Below are 15,181 nucleotides of genomic sequence, written 5' to 3'. Positions count from 1 at the left end.
CTGGATTCTGTCCTGGTTGCCCCTCTTCCAGCCCAGCTCTCTGCTGTGGCCAGGGAGTGCAGTGGAGGATGGCCCAAGTGCTTGGGCCCTGCACCCCATGGGAGACCAGGATAAGTACCTGGCTCCTGCCATCGGACCAGTGTGGTGTGCCGGCCGCAGCATGCCGGCTGTGGCGGCCATTGGAGGGTGAACCAACGGCAAGGGGAGGACCTTTCTCTCTGTCTCTCTCTCTCTCTCACTATCCACTCTCTGCCTGTCCAAAAAATAAAAAAATTAAAAAAAAATTACATTACAAATGTCTCCCTCACTGTGACCTATTCCAGTCAGTCCTCTAGGCTCTGTTTGTAAGCAATCTTGGAACATGCATGAAGTGTCTCCAAAGTCTCAACAGCGTGAGATCACATAACCTGCTAAATTCGTAGGGATGGCGGTAACTGGTCGGAGGAAGAGTGGCCTATAGGGCCTATAGCAAGAACGCAAACCAAACATGATTGATAAACGCTGGTCTTTAACCTATCACATTACAAGAGATGGCAATACAACCTCAATCAAGGACTCCCCTCCCTCACATCCCCCATAAACTTAGTGTTGCATGATGTTACTGGCTCATGTAAAATACATAATGTTTACATCTCCCCAAGTCACTTCCTTCTTTATTCTTTCCTTTCCTTTTTTTTTTTTTTTTTTTTTTTTTGACATGCAGAGTGGATAGTGAGAGAGAGAGACAGAGAGAAAGGTCTTCCTTTTGCTGTTGGTTCACCCTCCAATGGCCACTGCGGCCGATGCACCGCGCTGATCTGATGGCAGGAGCCAGGTGCTTATCCTGGTCTCCCATGGGGTGCAGGGCCCAAGCACTTGGGCCATCCTCCACTGCACTCCCTGGCCACAGCAGAGAGCTGGGCTGGAAGAGGGGCAACCGGGACAGAATCCGGCACCCCGACCGGGACTAGAACCGGGTGTGCCAGCGCCGCTAGGTGGAGGATTAGCCTATTGAGCCGGGGCGTTGGCCTTCATTCTTTATTTTCAAAGATTTATTTACTTGAAAGCAAGAGTTACAGAGAGAGGGGGGAAGAAACAGAAGAGAGGTCTTCCATCTGCTAGTTCACTCCCTAAATGGCCACAACAACCAGGGCTAGGCCAGACCAAAGCCAGGAGCTTCTTCCACATATCCTGTGTGGGTGCAGGGCCCAAGCACTTGGCCAACTTCCACTGCTCTCCCAGGCACATTGTCAGGGAGCTGGATGGGAAGTGGAGCAGCCAGGACTCAAACCGGTGCCTAAATGGGGTGCCGGCATTGCAGGTGCGGGCTTTACACTGCTACGCTCAATGCCAGCCCCTCTTCCGCACTCTGTCTCAGAAGAACGTGTCCTCTGTTTATCTCAGGTGCAACTATAAGCTGCACAACAGGAAGTCTAAGTTACCATGGCAATGCAAGAATGACCCTTGCGAAAGTTGGGAACTTCTTCGCACCCAGGAGGCTGCACCTGGCGGTTCTAAGGCCGTCACCATGCCACAGAATGAATATATTGAATTACACCGTAAACGCTATGGGTACCGTTTGGATTACCATGAGAAAAAGAGAAAAAAGGAAAGTCGGAGGCTCATGAACGTTCAAAGAAAGCAAAAAAGATGATTGGTCTGAAGGCCAAGCTCTACCATAAGCAGCGCCATGCTGAGAAAATACAGATGAAAAGACTATCAAGATGCATGAGAAGAGAAACACCCAACAAAAGAATGATGAAAAGACTCCCAAGGGAGCAGTGCCTGCCTATCTGCTAGACAGAGAGGGACAGTCCCGAGCTAAAGTACTTTCCAACATGATTAAACAAAAACGAAAAGAGAAGGCGGGAAAATGGGAAGTCCCTCTGCCTAAAGTCCGTGCCCAGGGAGAAACAGAAGTATTAAAAGTTATTCGGACAGGGAAAAGAAAAAAGAAGGCATGGAAGAGGATGGTTACCAAAGTCTGCTTTGTTGGAGATGGCTTTACAAGAAAACCACCTTAATATGAAAGATTCATTAGACCAATGGGCTTACGTTTTTTTTTTTTTTTTTTTTTTGACAGGCAGAGTGGACAGTGAGAGAGAGAGACAGAGAGAGAAAGGTCTTCCTTTTGCCGTTGGTTCACCCTCCAATGGCCGCCGCTGCAGCCGGCGCACCGCGCTGATCCTGGCAGGAGCCAGGAGCCAGGTGCTTTTCCTGGTCTCCCATGGGGTGCAGGGCCCAAGCACCTGGGCCATCCTCCACTGCACTCCCTGGCCATAGCAGAGAGCTGGCCTGGAAGAGGGGCAACCGGGACAGAATCCGGCGCCCCGACCGGGACTAGAACCCGGTGTGCCGGCGCCGCAAGGTGGAGGATTAGCCTATTGAGCCACGGCGCCGGCTAACCAATGGGCTTACGTTTTAAGAAGGCCCATGTAACACATCCAGAACTGAAAGCCACCTTCTGTCTGCCAATACTTGGTATAAAAAAGAATCCATCATCCCCATTATACACAACTCTGGGTGTAATTACTAAAGGTACTGTCATTGAGGTGAATGTGAGCGAGCTGGGCCTTGTGACGCAAGGAAGCAAGGTTATTTGGGGGAAATGTGCCCAGGTTACCAACAATCCTGAAAATGATGGATGCATAAATGCAGTCTTACTTGTTTGATAACAGTAACTTCTAATCATTATTGAAGACTACAAACTAAGTGGGAAAACTGTCTTTACTATGATTTTTCTGAATACTGCCAAACAGCCTTCATGTCTGCAGTCAGCAAGAGAATTATTTTAAGGTGTAAAAAACATTAAAAAGATGCACTTTTACTGACTGCTCTTTATTGGAGTCTGCTTAAGGTTTACATGTTAATAAAATGTGAATAATTAAAGCAAAAAAAAAAAAAGAATGACCCTTGGACATCCTTGGATCTTAGTTTTTACTCAGCACTCTGCAAATGAACGGTAATGATGATTTGTAAAAGTGTACTTAAAAATGCTCATTTTTCTGGCTAAAAAGCCCATGAGAGTTTCTCAGGCATGGAAAGCCAAGACACTGTGGCAAAAAAAATGACCTAAATGAAAGCTTTCTGTGAGTGAGATCCCAGTGGAAAGAACGGGCCATCAAAGAAGGAGATGCCTTTCTCTGAAGGGAGGAGAGAACTTCCACTTTGAATATGGCCTTGTCTAAATAAGATCGGAGTTTGTGAGCTCAAGAGGCTTCCATAGCCTTGGCAGCTCATGATAAGAGCCTTGGGTGATCATTGACATCATAAATAAGAGTGTCAATTGTTAAATCAACAACAGGAGTCACTGTCCACCTGCACCCCATGTAGGTCCTCTGTCCTTAATGTGTTGTACTATGCGAATTAACGGTAAAACTACTATTCAAACAGTACTCTATATTTCGTGTGTCTGTGTGGGTGTAGTCTGTTGAAATCTTTACTTAGTATATACTAAATTGATCTTCTGTGTATAAAGATAATTGAAAATGAATCTTGATGAAGAATGGGATGGGAGAGGGAGTGGGAGATTGATGGTTGCAGGTGGGAGGGAGGTTATGGGGGGAAAAGCTGCTATAATCCAAAAGTTGTACTTTGGAAATTTATATTTATTAAATAAAAGTTGAAAAACAATGCTCATTTAACTGGGTCTCTTTCTAAAGACCTAGGAAATGGTTAACTGTTGAGAGAATGTAGAACTAACAGCTCATTAAAAACGCACAGATACACACCTGGTCTCTTACTGTACTAGAATAATGCCTGATTGTAAGGGGTCCTACACAGAGTTCCAACACTACAAACCAGTGTCATTTCATGCCACATCCTCTTAGTATCATCATAAATGTCATGAGAGAATTCTTACAATCTGATGTATCATCTGTGTTTTACAACTGGGGAAGCCAAGACTCAGACAAATTTAAAGATCTGCCCAAAGCCGCAAAGCCAGAGTGTCAGAAGTGTCGCTCACTCCATCTCTTCCACCCAGAATCTGGTGCTCCTCATTCCATCGAGGCAGCCTCAAGGTTCTTATCAGATATCACCTAAAAGTGACAGAGTAAAAAATCCGAACAAACTGCCAGGCATATTTTTTCATCCTTATTGGGTTGGAGAGGCTATATAGAGCGGTAAAGAAAACCAGCCTTGGGTGATGTTTGGCACAGTGGTTAAACTGCCCCTTGGGATGCCCACATTCCAACTGGAGTTTTGGCTCTGTTTGATTCCAGCTTCCTGTTCATGCATACCTGGGGGTGGGAGGCAGAGGCAGGCGACGGCTCAAATACTTGGATCTCTGCCACCCACGTGGGAGACCCAAACTGCTCCTAGCTTCTGTCTTCAACTTGGTCCAACCCTGGCTATTGTGGGCGTTTGCGGGGTGAAGCAGTAGATGGATGCCGTTCGTGTGTGTGTGTCTGCCTTTCAAAATAAATAAGTAAATGGAAATAAACTTTGGAATTTATCAACACCTGACTCATACCCAGTCTGTAAACTAACTATAGGAACTTAGACAAATTATTTAAATTTTCTGTACCACAGAAATTTTATGGAATCATTGTGAGTAATAAAAGTAAAGTATCTGTCTCATCACACTAAATGGCAGTTACAGAAAGAGTGACACACCCAAGCTGAGGCGGAAGAGGCTGGCTCATCACCAGAATCACCTGTAGAGCTTTGACAAAGGGCTGGCTTCTAAAAAGCGGGTCTCTAAGAAGTAAGTCAGGCCATTCATTGGGTAATAATTAGCAACACCATAAGACAGAAAGTATTTTTCTTAAGTTAAAGAAGACTGACACTTGAAGAACTGATAACTGATGGAACCAGAAGTAGAACCTAGACCCTTTCACTCCACACACTGTGTTTCTACATATTCAGTTTGCAACAACTATGACATATGTTGTCACTGAAGCTGTCTTAAAATTAATGTGATTACGGCAATGACGTACTTCTGAACCATAAAACTGTTGATTCTGATTAATGCCACATGAATAAAGTGGAAATACACAGCATTGTGTAAATCGCTGGACTTTTTAAAGACTGTAGTTGTTTACTTATTTCTCAAGCCTGGTCTTCCGAATATAGATCATTTGACTGAAATGCATCATCTCTTCTAATGATATTTAGTACAGAAGTCATTTTCAAACAGGAGATTCTGCAATTTAATCCCTTTCAATTAAATCATGTTTATATGCAGAGAAATTTCTCTCAGTCACGAAAATGTGTATATAACCTCAGAAATCTGAATATAGACCTATCATATGACACAGCCATCCCACTCCTGGGAATTTACCCAAACCAAAAGAAAACAGCATCTGAAAGAATTGTTTGTACCCCCCATGTTCACTGCAGCACAATTCACAATAGCTAAGATAAGGAACCAACACAGCTGTCCATCAACTGTTGACTGACTGGATACAGAAATTATGGTATATATACATTATGGAGTACTACTCAATTGTAAAAAAAAGAAAAAGAAATCCTGTCTTTTGCAACAAGATGAACACAACTGGAAACCCTTATACTTAGTGAAATAAGCCAGCCCCAAAAAGACAGATATCATATGCTTTCCCTGATCCGAGGTAACTAACAGAGTACCTAAAATGTAATGTATTGGAAGGAAATGGACATTTTGAGATTCAATGACTGTTTACAGCCCTTGTTTCTTCCATTGAGGAACAGTGTTTTTTTTTCCTTCATATTATTTGTTGAACTCTTTTACTTAGTGTAGGGTTAACTTTATGATCACTAGTAACTGAAAAGAGATCTTTGTAAAAATTGAGTGGGAATGGGAGATGGAGGAGGAAAAAGGGTTGGTTGGAGCATGGGTGAGAGGATAGCGATGGTGGGAACTATCACTGTGTTCCTAAATCTGTGTATATGAAATACAAGAAACTTGTTTAACTTAAATAAAATTTAAAAAAGAGAGAAAATATGCATATAATTCACTTTTCAGAATATTCATTATTTTGTGGAAAGTTCAACTGTTATGATGGGATATGTGTTATATGAAGCTTCAATATGATATCTAATATCCACTTGAGTAGCCTCAGTATCTTACTATTCGTTGAATTATTCGTTTGATCACTAGAGGGGTATATGTATTATAGTAACACGGTGGTGAGTAAAACCATCAGTCCTCCTTATGAAGCTTAGAGTCTAACAGGAGCGATGTCTCTCACTCAAACAATCCCATAAGGAAGTATAAAAATATCCAATGGTCCTAAGTACCATGAATAAAAACCATGTGCTGCATAGGGAGCATAGGGAGTTGTCACGGGAAGACTTCCATAATGAAGTGCCACAGTGAGGTCTGAAGGGGGATACACGCCATCAGGAAAAGAAGATAGCAAGATCGCGCCAGGTGGAGGGAGCATCTGTGCAAACGGCAAGGTGAGTGTAACGGCAGAGAGCACAGGCTGCTGGCCGGGCAAACCTTCCAGGCTCTGTTGAGGGTTTTTCTTTACTGGAAGAGCATCCGCAAACATTGGAGGGGTTTAAGTCATGGGATGACTCATCAAATTTTTATTGGAGAAAGATAATTTTGGCTGCAATGGGAAACAGACAGGAAGGAGACAGGGAAAAGGTGTGAAAGGAGATTACGGCTTGAGCCAGGGTGGTGGTGGGTGGAGGAGATGGAAAAAAATTACAGAAATGCAGAAGATTTTTAGGAAGTAAAGTCACAAATGAAGGATGGTGCTACTGGAAGGGGAGAGTGTAGGCAGGCAGCTGTGTGGAGGTGAGCAGACAGGGCAGTTCGATTCGGACGTTCCAGCTTGAGGTAGCTCTGAAATCCTCAAGTGAAGCAAGCAGACCTTTAGATATCAAAATTTGAAGCCCAGAGAAGTCAGAGTAGAGACAGGGACATCTGAGCAGAGAACCTGCACACAACTGCCCCTGGGGAGAGAGAAAAGAAAGTGAGAGAGAGAAGCTAAGACCAGGTTTTGGAAGGTGTGCAATAAGGGCAGGGGTGATGAACCTGTAACAGATGTGTGATGAAGAGTGGTCAGAGATGGAGAAAAGCCACGGGAGCTGTAGACACGTTACAGGAAAGGGCACCTTACGTTGTTATTTATCTATTTGAGAGGCACAGGGAGAGGGGCAGACAACTTTTATTCTCCAATTTGCTCCTTATATACCCACAATGGCTGGAACTGGGCCAAAGACCTCCACTGTGGGTGGCAGGAACCCAGGTATTGGAGCCATCAGCACTGCCTCCCAGGGTCTGCATTAGTAGTAACCTGGGATTAGAAGCCAGAGCCAGGGACTGTAGTCTCATGTGAGATGCAGGCTTCTTACCCAGGTCTGAACCAGACCCTAACCACTAGTCCAAATACCCACCCCAGAGCACTTCAAAAGGCAAACCAACAGCAACTTGTGCACTGAGAGATTAAGTACTGTCAAGTCTGGAGAACTGCCATTTTCCTCACCTCTTCCGTCTTATTACTTTAAATGTGCACAGACGTATGTCTAATTGCCAGGACCTTGGCCCACCAGGCATGTGAACCCTGTTTAAACAATGGAACTTTTGGACCTGGGGAGGCATCACCTGGTCACTCTTCTCCAATTAGACCAGGTGCTGTTACCAGGTACTTTAACACACACACATAATCTCTGAACCACTGCACTGTGCAAAGTCGTGTGAGATCAAAACAGAGTTCAACATTTCTCAGCGATAAGTAAATTTGTTTTCTTAAAGTCTGCACAACCATGGTTAGATCATAAAAACAAAGTCTATTTGCAATATGTAAAACACAAATAAAACAAAACAACTAAGGAAGACTAGGAGGAGCACAACAGGAAAGGATATGACAGGTAAATGCACGGAAAAAGAAAGCACCATTGTCAACCTCAATATAATCATAAATGAGTGAGAGGAAAACATTAAATGAAAATAAACAAAAATTTATTAAAGTAGACACCAAAAATGAAGATCTGTTTATTGTGTTTGCTTATGCGTGAAATAAAGTAGTAATGAAGCACAATCAAAATTAAAACAGATGGGGCCTGTGCGGTGATGCAGCAAGTTAAGCGGCCTTGTGACATTGCATCCCATATCAAGTGCCAGTTTGAGTCCCAGCTTCTCCGCTTCTGATCCAGCTTCTTGCTAATGGCCTAGAACGCAGTAGAAGATGGCTCACGTACTAAGATCCCTGCCACCCGTGTAGGAGACTCAGATGGAGTTCCTGGCTCCTGGCTTCCATTTGGGGCAATCTTGGCTACTGTGGGCATTTGGGAGTATGAACCAGCAGATAGAAGATCCTCTCTCTCTGTCTCTCTGTCTCTCTGTCTCTCTCTCTGTCTCTGTCTCCAATGCCAATAATGTCTTCTCATTTATGTCATTTTGGTTCAGTTTCTCTGGAGAATTCTGACTAATGAGGCAGCAGGAGGCAGCTAAAATAATAGCCAAATCCATGATCCAGCTTCATAAATAAGCAAATAAAAACTATTGGTCCAACCAAACACCAGCTAACAAAACCAGTCAAAGTAGAAAAGATAGAAATGCCTAAAACAACAAAAACCATAAATGAGAAGAGAAAAATAACCAGACCTATATAAGGGTACTCTGAAAAGCTCATGGAAAATAAAATTAAAATACAAGTTTATTCTGGTGCGAAAAAATTTTGAAATCCATGCAGTTTTTTCATAATACGTACTTTCTGTGAGCTTTTTGAAGATTCCTCATATACTAGAAATTGTATTAATACAAACTAAATACTCTGTTCCATGTGATCAAAAATCACTTGAATATCTGAATGAAAAATATGGTTGTTGGAAATGTAAACAATGAAACGGGAATCAAAAGAAACAGGAAATTTAAACAGGTGGATGTTATTAGAAAAAAACTGAGGACGGGGTCAAAGACTTACTTCCTAAAAAGACAGAGATCTGAATGATCTTACCAATAAATCATACATTACTCAAATAAATGATCTCAATAACACTTAACTTCTCCTTAACCCTACAGAGAGAAAAATTTCTTTCTTAACAATCTCCAAGCTTCTGGTTTTCTTGGGCAGCGCAGGCCATCTCTTGACTAAGGAGTTCTGCATTTGCCAGACTGGTCGTTTCTGCTGTAGCAGAGGAAATACCAGTCACTTACTTTCCAAGCCTCCTTTGCAGCCAAAGCTAAGCACAAAATTAAGGCTCCAGTGAGCAGACAAACCCACTCCTGACTGTGAATCAGCCAGGGATTCCAGATCCGAAGCTGGTGTAAAATAAAATCAGACAGCAAGCAGCAGAATTGACTGCCTTCATCTGTGGTGCCCGGAAGCAGCAGTGGCAGGTGACCTGCTGGTGCCAGGGGGACCCCTGTTGCTTGCACTGTCAGTGCAAGCCACCATGTGTGGAGCCTGGCCTTGCAGAAATGCTGTCCTCTTCTCCATGCTGGACAGGCCCGGTGGTGCAGCTCCCGGATGTGTAACCTCCTCGCTTGTTCCCAATATGAGATTCTCTGGGCCTCCCAGATGATTTTACAAATCCACTTTCTACAAATGTTAGTTCTGTTTCTTTCCATTGAGAATCCCGATGGACACACAATAAAACACTGATAACAAAGGCTGACAAATGTCTCTTTTAAAAATTTTTAAATTTATTGATTTGAAAGGTGGAGAGAAAGGGAGAGAGAAATTTTCCATCTGTTGGTTCGTTCCCCAAATGCCCATAACAGAGCCAGGGTTGATTCAGGACAAAGTCAGGAGCCTGGAATTCAATCTGGTCTTCCACATGGGTGGCAGGGACCCAAGTACGTAAGTCATGATCTGCTAACTCCGGAGTGTACAATATCAGGGAGCTGGGTCAGAAACAGTCACAACTTGAACCCAGGAGCTTTCATATGGGGTCACAGGTGCCCCAAGAAGTGACAACCACTATGCCAGACACTCTGTCCAAGATATCTTTTAAAAGTAGAGGCCCAGCTTACATATACTATAGCAACTTATTAAAAAAATAACTCACCATGACTTAGAGGGGTTTTCCCACAGGTTTTCAGTATTTGGAAATCTACTGCAATAATTAGTGTAATTAAAAGGTCAAAGGAAACATGCCATTTAATCATCAGTATAGATGCCAAAAAGACATATCATAAAACTAAACATCCATTAGTGATTCAAAATAAAGCTTTCATAAATCTGAAAGAATAGATTTTTTATAACATAATAAATTGTTTTGCCAACTCAAATTGCATAATGCTTAATGACAAAACTATATTCACACTCTTACATCAGGAACACAATAAGTGTGCATGCCTACTATCTTTTCTATCTTTTTTTTCTTTTTGACAGGTAGAGTTAGACAGTGAGAGAGAAAGAGAGAAAGGTCCTTTGGTTCACCCCCCAAATGGCCACTACCACTGGAGCTATGCCGATCCAAAGCTAGGAGCCAGGTTCTTCCTTCTGGTCTCCCATGCAGGTGCAGGGCCCAAGCACTTGGGCCATCCTCCACTGCCCTCCTGGGCCACAGCAGAGAGCTGGACTGGAAGAGGAGCACTGGACTAGAACCCAGTGCCCGTATGGGATGCCAGCACCGCAGGAGGAGGATTAGTCAAGTGAGCCACAGCACTGGCCCCGCATGCCTACTATCTTAATATTAAATAGCACACTTAATACTTAATTTTAATTACCACAACTTTGGGAAAATAAATTATAATTAATATAATTGAAAAAATAATTAATAAGATCAGAAAAAGGAAAAATAACAGCCATAAAAACTGAAAACAAGAGATAAAATATAATTTATTTCAGATAGTTTGAATGTATATCTATAAACCCAAAGGTATCAACTTGCATATATTGTAAGCTTAGAAAATAATTAAGCTGGGGGCCAGCACTGTGGCGTAGCAGGTAAAGCCACTGACTGCAGTACCAACATCCCATATGGGCATTGGTTTGAGTCCTGACTGCTCTACTTCCGATCCAGCTCTCTGCTATGGCCTGGGAAAGCAGTAGAAGATGGCTCAAGTCCTTGGGCCCCTGAACCCACATGGGAAACCCAGAAGAAGCTCCTGGCCCCTGGCTTCAGATCGGCGCAGCTCCAGCCATTGCGGCCATCTTGGGAGTGAACCAGCGGATGGAAGACCTCTCTCTCTCTGCCTCTCTTTCTCTCTCTGTATAATTCTGCCTTTCAAATAAATAAATAAATCTTTTAAAAAACAATTAAGCTTGTTGGCTACAAATTAATATACAAACATTACTTGCTTTCTTACAGTGACTATCCGTGTGATCAGTTCAGAAAATGAAATGAAGAACTATTGTACGTATAATAGCAACAGCAGCAAAAACAAAAATATATAGGAATGAACTTTAATGTATGAGAACTATGTGATGAAAATACACACAAAAAGACATATTTTAAAAATTTAATAAGGATCAGTGCTTTAAAAAAGTTTCAGTGTTAGGAGAATGTGATAACCACTACACTACGGAAACCGCTTCCCTTCTCTAAAGGGAGGAGAGAACCTCCACTTTGACTATGACCTTGTCTAAACAAGATAAGAGTCAGAGAACTCAGAGGGCTTCCATAGCCTTGGAAACTCATGACTGGAGCATAGGGAGATTACTGATGCCATAGACAGGAGTGTCAATTTGTAAAGTCAACAACAGGAGTCACTGTGCACTTACTCCTCATGTAGGATCTCTGTCCTTAATGTGCTGTACATTGTGATTTAATGCTATAACGAGTACTCAAACAGTATATTTCACTTTGTGTTTCTATGGGGGTGCAAACGACTGAAATCTTTACTTAATGCATACTAAACTGATCTTCTGTAAAAAAAAAAAAAAAAGAAATTATCAATTCCCAACTTGACTCTCACTGGGATTAAACATGATAATAGGTCTGATCTGATTTCATCATCATTTAAAAAAAATCATCTATTATTTTTCACTTTATGTTTCTGTGTGGGAGCAAACTGTTGAAATACTTAGTTAATGTATACTAAGCTGATCTTCTGTATATAAAGATAATCGAAAATGAATCTTGATGTGAATGGAAGGGGAGAGGGAGTGGGAAAGGGGAGGGTTGCGGGTGGGAGGGACGGTATGGGGGGGAAGCCATTGTAATCCATAAGTCGTACTTTGGAAATTTATATTCATTAAATAAAAGTTAAAAAAATTAAAAAAAAATAAAAACAAAACAAAACAAAAAGTTTCAGTGTTGTAATTGTGTTTATTTTCCTTATTTTATAAATGCAATAAAATTCCAATAAAATATAAATACAAACTTTTAAATATTTATTTGAAAGGCACAATGACAGAGAGAAAGGGAGAGTCACAGAGAGAGAGAGAATCTTGCATCTGTTGTTCACTCCCAGAATGCTTTGCAACAGCCAGGATGGAACCAGGCTGAAGCCAGTAGCCAGGAACTCCACCCAGATCTCCCACATGGGCAGCAGGGCCAAGCACTTGGGTCAGCAGCCTTCCCAGGAGCCTTAGCAGGAAGCTGGCTCAGAAGCAGAGAAGCTAGGACTTGAGCTGGCACCGATACAGGATGCCGCTTAACAGGCTGCACCGCAGTACCGGCCCCCAGATATGTTTCAGAGGGAACAAGAAACCACCAAATTCGTGCAGGAAGATGGAGACTCCTAAGCAAACAAGAAGCAATGACGGACTTCCCTGTCAGACTCTAAGTGCCATACGTGTTTACTCACTGAAGCAAGGACGTCAGCAGCCAACAGAAAGGTCAATGGCGTGGAGTTCAGGACGGGACCTGGAGTCAGAGACGCGAGGCAGCGTTTCGTAACAGGGACAGCCTGCAATCAGCGGTGCGGGCTATCTATATGGCTGATGTGGAAAGAATGAACCTAAGCTGAGCTCTTCCATAGGCCCTCAGGCTATGGGAAATCTCCAGCGTATCACATGGGGACTGCAAATGCAATGAGAAAGTGAGAGTCCACATGAAAACCTGGGAGCTGGTCAGTGAGGAGGCCTTCCCTCACACTTGACACACAGAGGCCAAAAAGAGGCTGACAAACAGGAGTGCAGTAATGGGGCTGGCACTGTGGCGTGGCAGGTGGGGCTGCCGCCTGCAGTGCTGGCATCCCACGTGAACACCAGTTCGGATCCCGGCTGCTCCACTTCCGATCCAGCTCTCTGCTATGGCCTGGGAAAGCAGTGGAAGATGGTCCAAGTCCTTGGGCCCCTGCACCCACATGGGAGATGTGTGGGAGACCCAGAAGAGGCTCCTGGCTCCTGGCTCCTGGCTTCGGGCTGGCCCAGCTCTGGCCATTGTGGCCATCTAGGGAGTGAACCAGCGGATGGAAGATCTCTCTCTCTCTCTCTCTCTGCTCTCTATAATTCCACTTTCACATAAATGAATAAATCTTAAAAAAAAAGTAACATCAGTGTGCAACTATCAGTAACTGCCACCATAGAGGTGTGCATGCATTTTGTGTGTGCGTGTTTGTGTGTGTTTATACACATAGGCACTGACAGCAGTAGGAAAAAGACACATTAGGAAGGAGGCTGGCAGGAGCCTACCCTAAGAAAGTCTGAGCCAGTTACACAGGGCACCCTGGGCAGAGTGGAAAGGAAGTGGAGGAGCGCTCCTCTGTCAGGGAAACATGTTCACCCAGGCAGCGTGAACCATCACCCTGTCCCTGGGAGCCAGTCCTGGAAGGGCTCGGGGAGATTTGAGGCCCAGTCCAAGGCCTCAGTCTCCAGCCCTGAGTGCCCGACTCCTCGTTCAGGGTACTTGCTGCATGCAGTCAGGTGTTTAGCTCAGGTTCCTCAGGAAGCAGTCCCTGAGATGCAGACTTTCACAATGGACGTGTGTCAGAGAAGGAATGCCCCAGAGAACGCGAGTGGCGAAGAAGTAGTACTGGGTAGAAAGGAGCCATGGAACAGCAGCTGTTAGCAGCCAACCCCCCTGGAAACCACTGCGGGATCTTGAAGGGTGACGCCTGCAACACCTGCCACGGACAAGAGTGTCCAGGCCAAGCCTTGGCTCAGGGCACAGATGAACAATGTGGAAAAATTCCTTTATGTATGTATTTATCTTTAGTCATTAACGTCTCTTTAGTATTAGATCTCAGGCTTATATTTTGTTTACTGCTTTATCTCCACAGATAAATACATAGCTACACACATACAATAATCCCTCAAACTCAGCAATGGCCAATTAATAGATGTTGAACATGACAGAATTAAATTTTAATTTCCTTAAAGATTTTTAATTAGTTGGCCAATACCTATCAATATTTTAATGTACATATCATTTGGATTTTTAATTACACATCCAGGAATTTTTCTTAGTTATATTCACATGTGTGTGATAAATCCAAAAGTTATCAACATTATTTGCGATTTTACTCATAATATTAAGACTAGAAACTATATAAATCCTAAGTGTGGAACTGATGAAAAACGGATCAAGACTGATGCTGTGACACATCATGCAGACGTTCACACTTGATCCTAGCCAAAGGCCAAGAAAGGATACACGTTCACAAAAGATAGGATGTGCTAACAAATAACTGTCTCCAACACGCATATTGTAGTGATAAAAATATGATGCAGAACAGTGAATACAGCGTTCTCAAATTTGATAAAAATAAAAAGTATACATGGATAAAAATAAAAATTGAGTGAGAATATGATTTAGCAGTGAGGATCTCCTGCTAAATTTCTTCTGTTTATTCAAAGATATTTGTCATGTTTTCAACCATACCTATGAGAAGGATCTCTGGGGGCCGGCATGGAAGTGCAGAGGATCAAGGTGTAGCCTGTGATACCAGTATCGCATACCAGAATGATGGTTTGAGTCCCTGCAGCCCTGCTTCTGACCCAATTCCCTGTTAATAGGTCTGGAAAGACAGAAGATGACGCAAGTGGTTGGGCCCCTGTCACCCATGTAGGAGACCGGGCTGGAGCCCTGGGCCCTTGGCTTCAGCTTGGCCTAACCCCTGACATTTGGGGAGTGAACCAGATGATGGAAAATTCTCTCTATCTCTCTGTCTCTCTTTTTCTATCTCTATCTCTATCTCTAACTCTACCTCGACCTCTACCTCTATCTCTACCTCTATCGCTATCTCTATCTTTCAAATAAACAAGTAAATGTTTAACAAAAATAAAATAAAATAAAAGGATCTCTGACATTTCACGCTCCCAAATGCTATCAGGGTAGAGTTACATCAGTCTGTTTTAAGTACTCTTTAAACTTCACGACTCTTCTCGTTTCAACTTTACAAATAAATACATAAATGTCTCTGTATTTC

The 15,181-nt window shown here is 43.1% G+C and overlaps 1 pseudogene across 1 annotated transcript; it reads left to right on the top strand.

Moving 5' to 3' along the window:
- The first annotated feature begins 1,450 nt into the window (after positions 1-1,450).
- Positions 1,451-2,880, top strand: LOC100350517 (ribosome biogenesis protein NSA2 homolog; annotated as a pseudogene). The gene is made up of 2 exons (XR_016219458.1): positions 1,451-2,020; positions 2,384-2,880. The product of XR_016219458.1 is annotated as a ribosome biogenesis protein NSA2 homolog (transcript).
- Positions 2,881-15,181: the final 12,301 nt, after the last annotated feature.

Source organism: Oryctolagus cuniculus, chromosome 13, assembly GCF_051225735.1.
Source record: "Oryctolagus cuniculus isolate XC-2025 breed Fujian yellow rabbit chromosome 13, ASM5122573v1, whole genome shotgun sequence".
Lineage (NCBI taxonomy): Eukaryota > Metazoa > Chordata > Mammalia > Lagomorpha > Leporidae > Oryctolagus > Oryctolagus cuniculus.
This window is presented reverse-complemented; position numbering and strand designations above follow the sequence as displayed.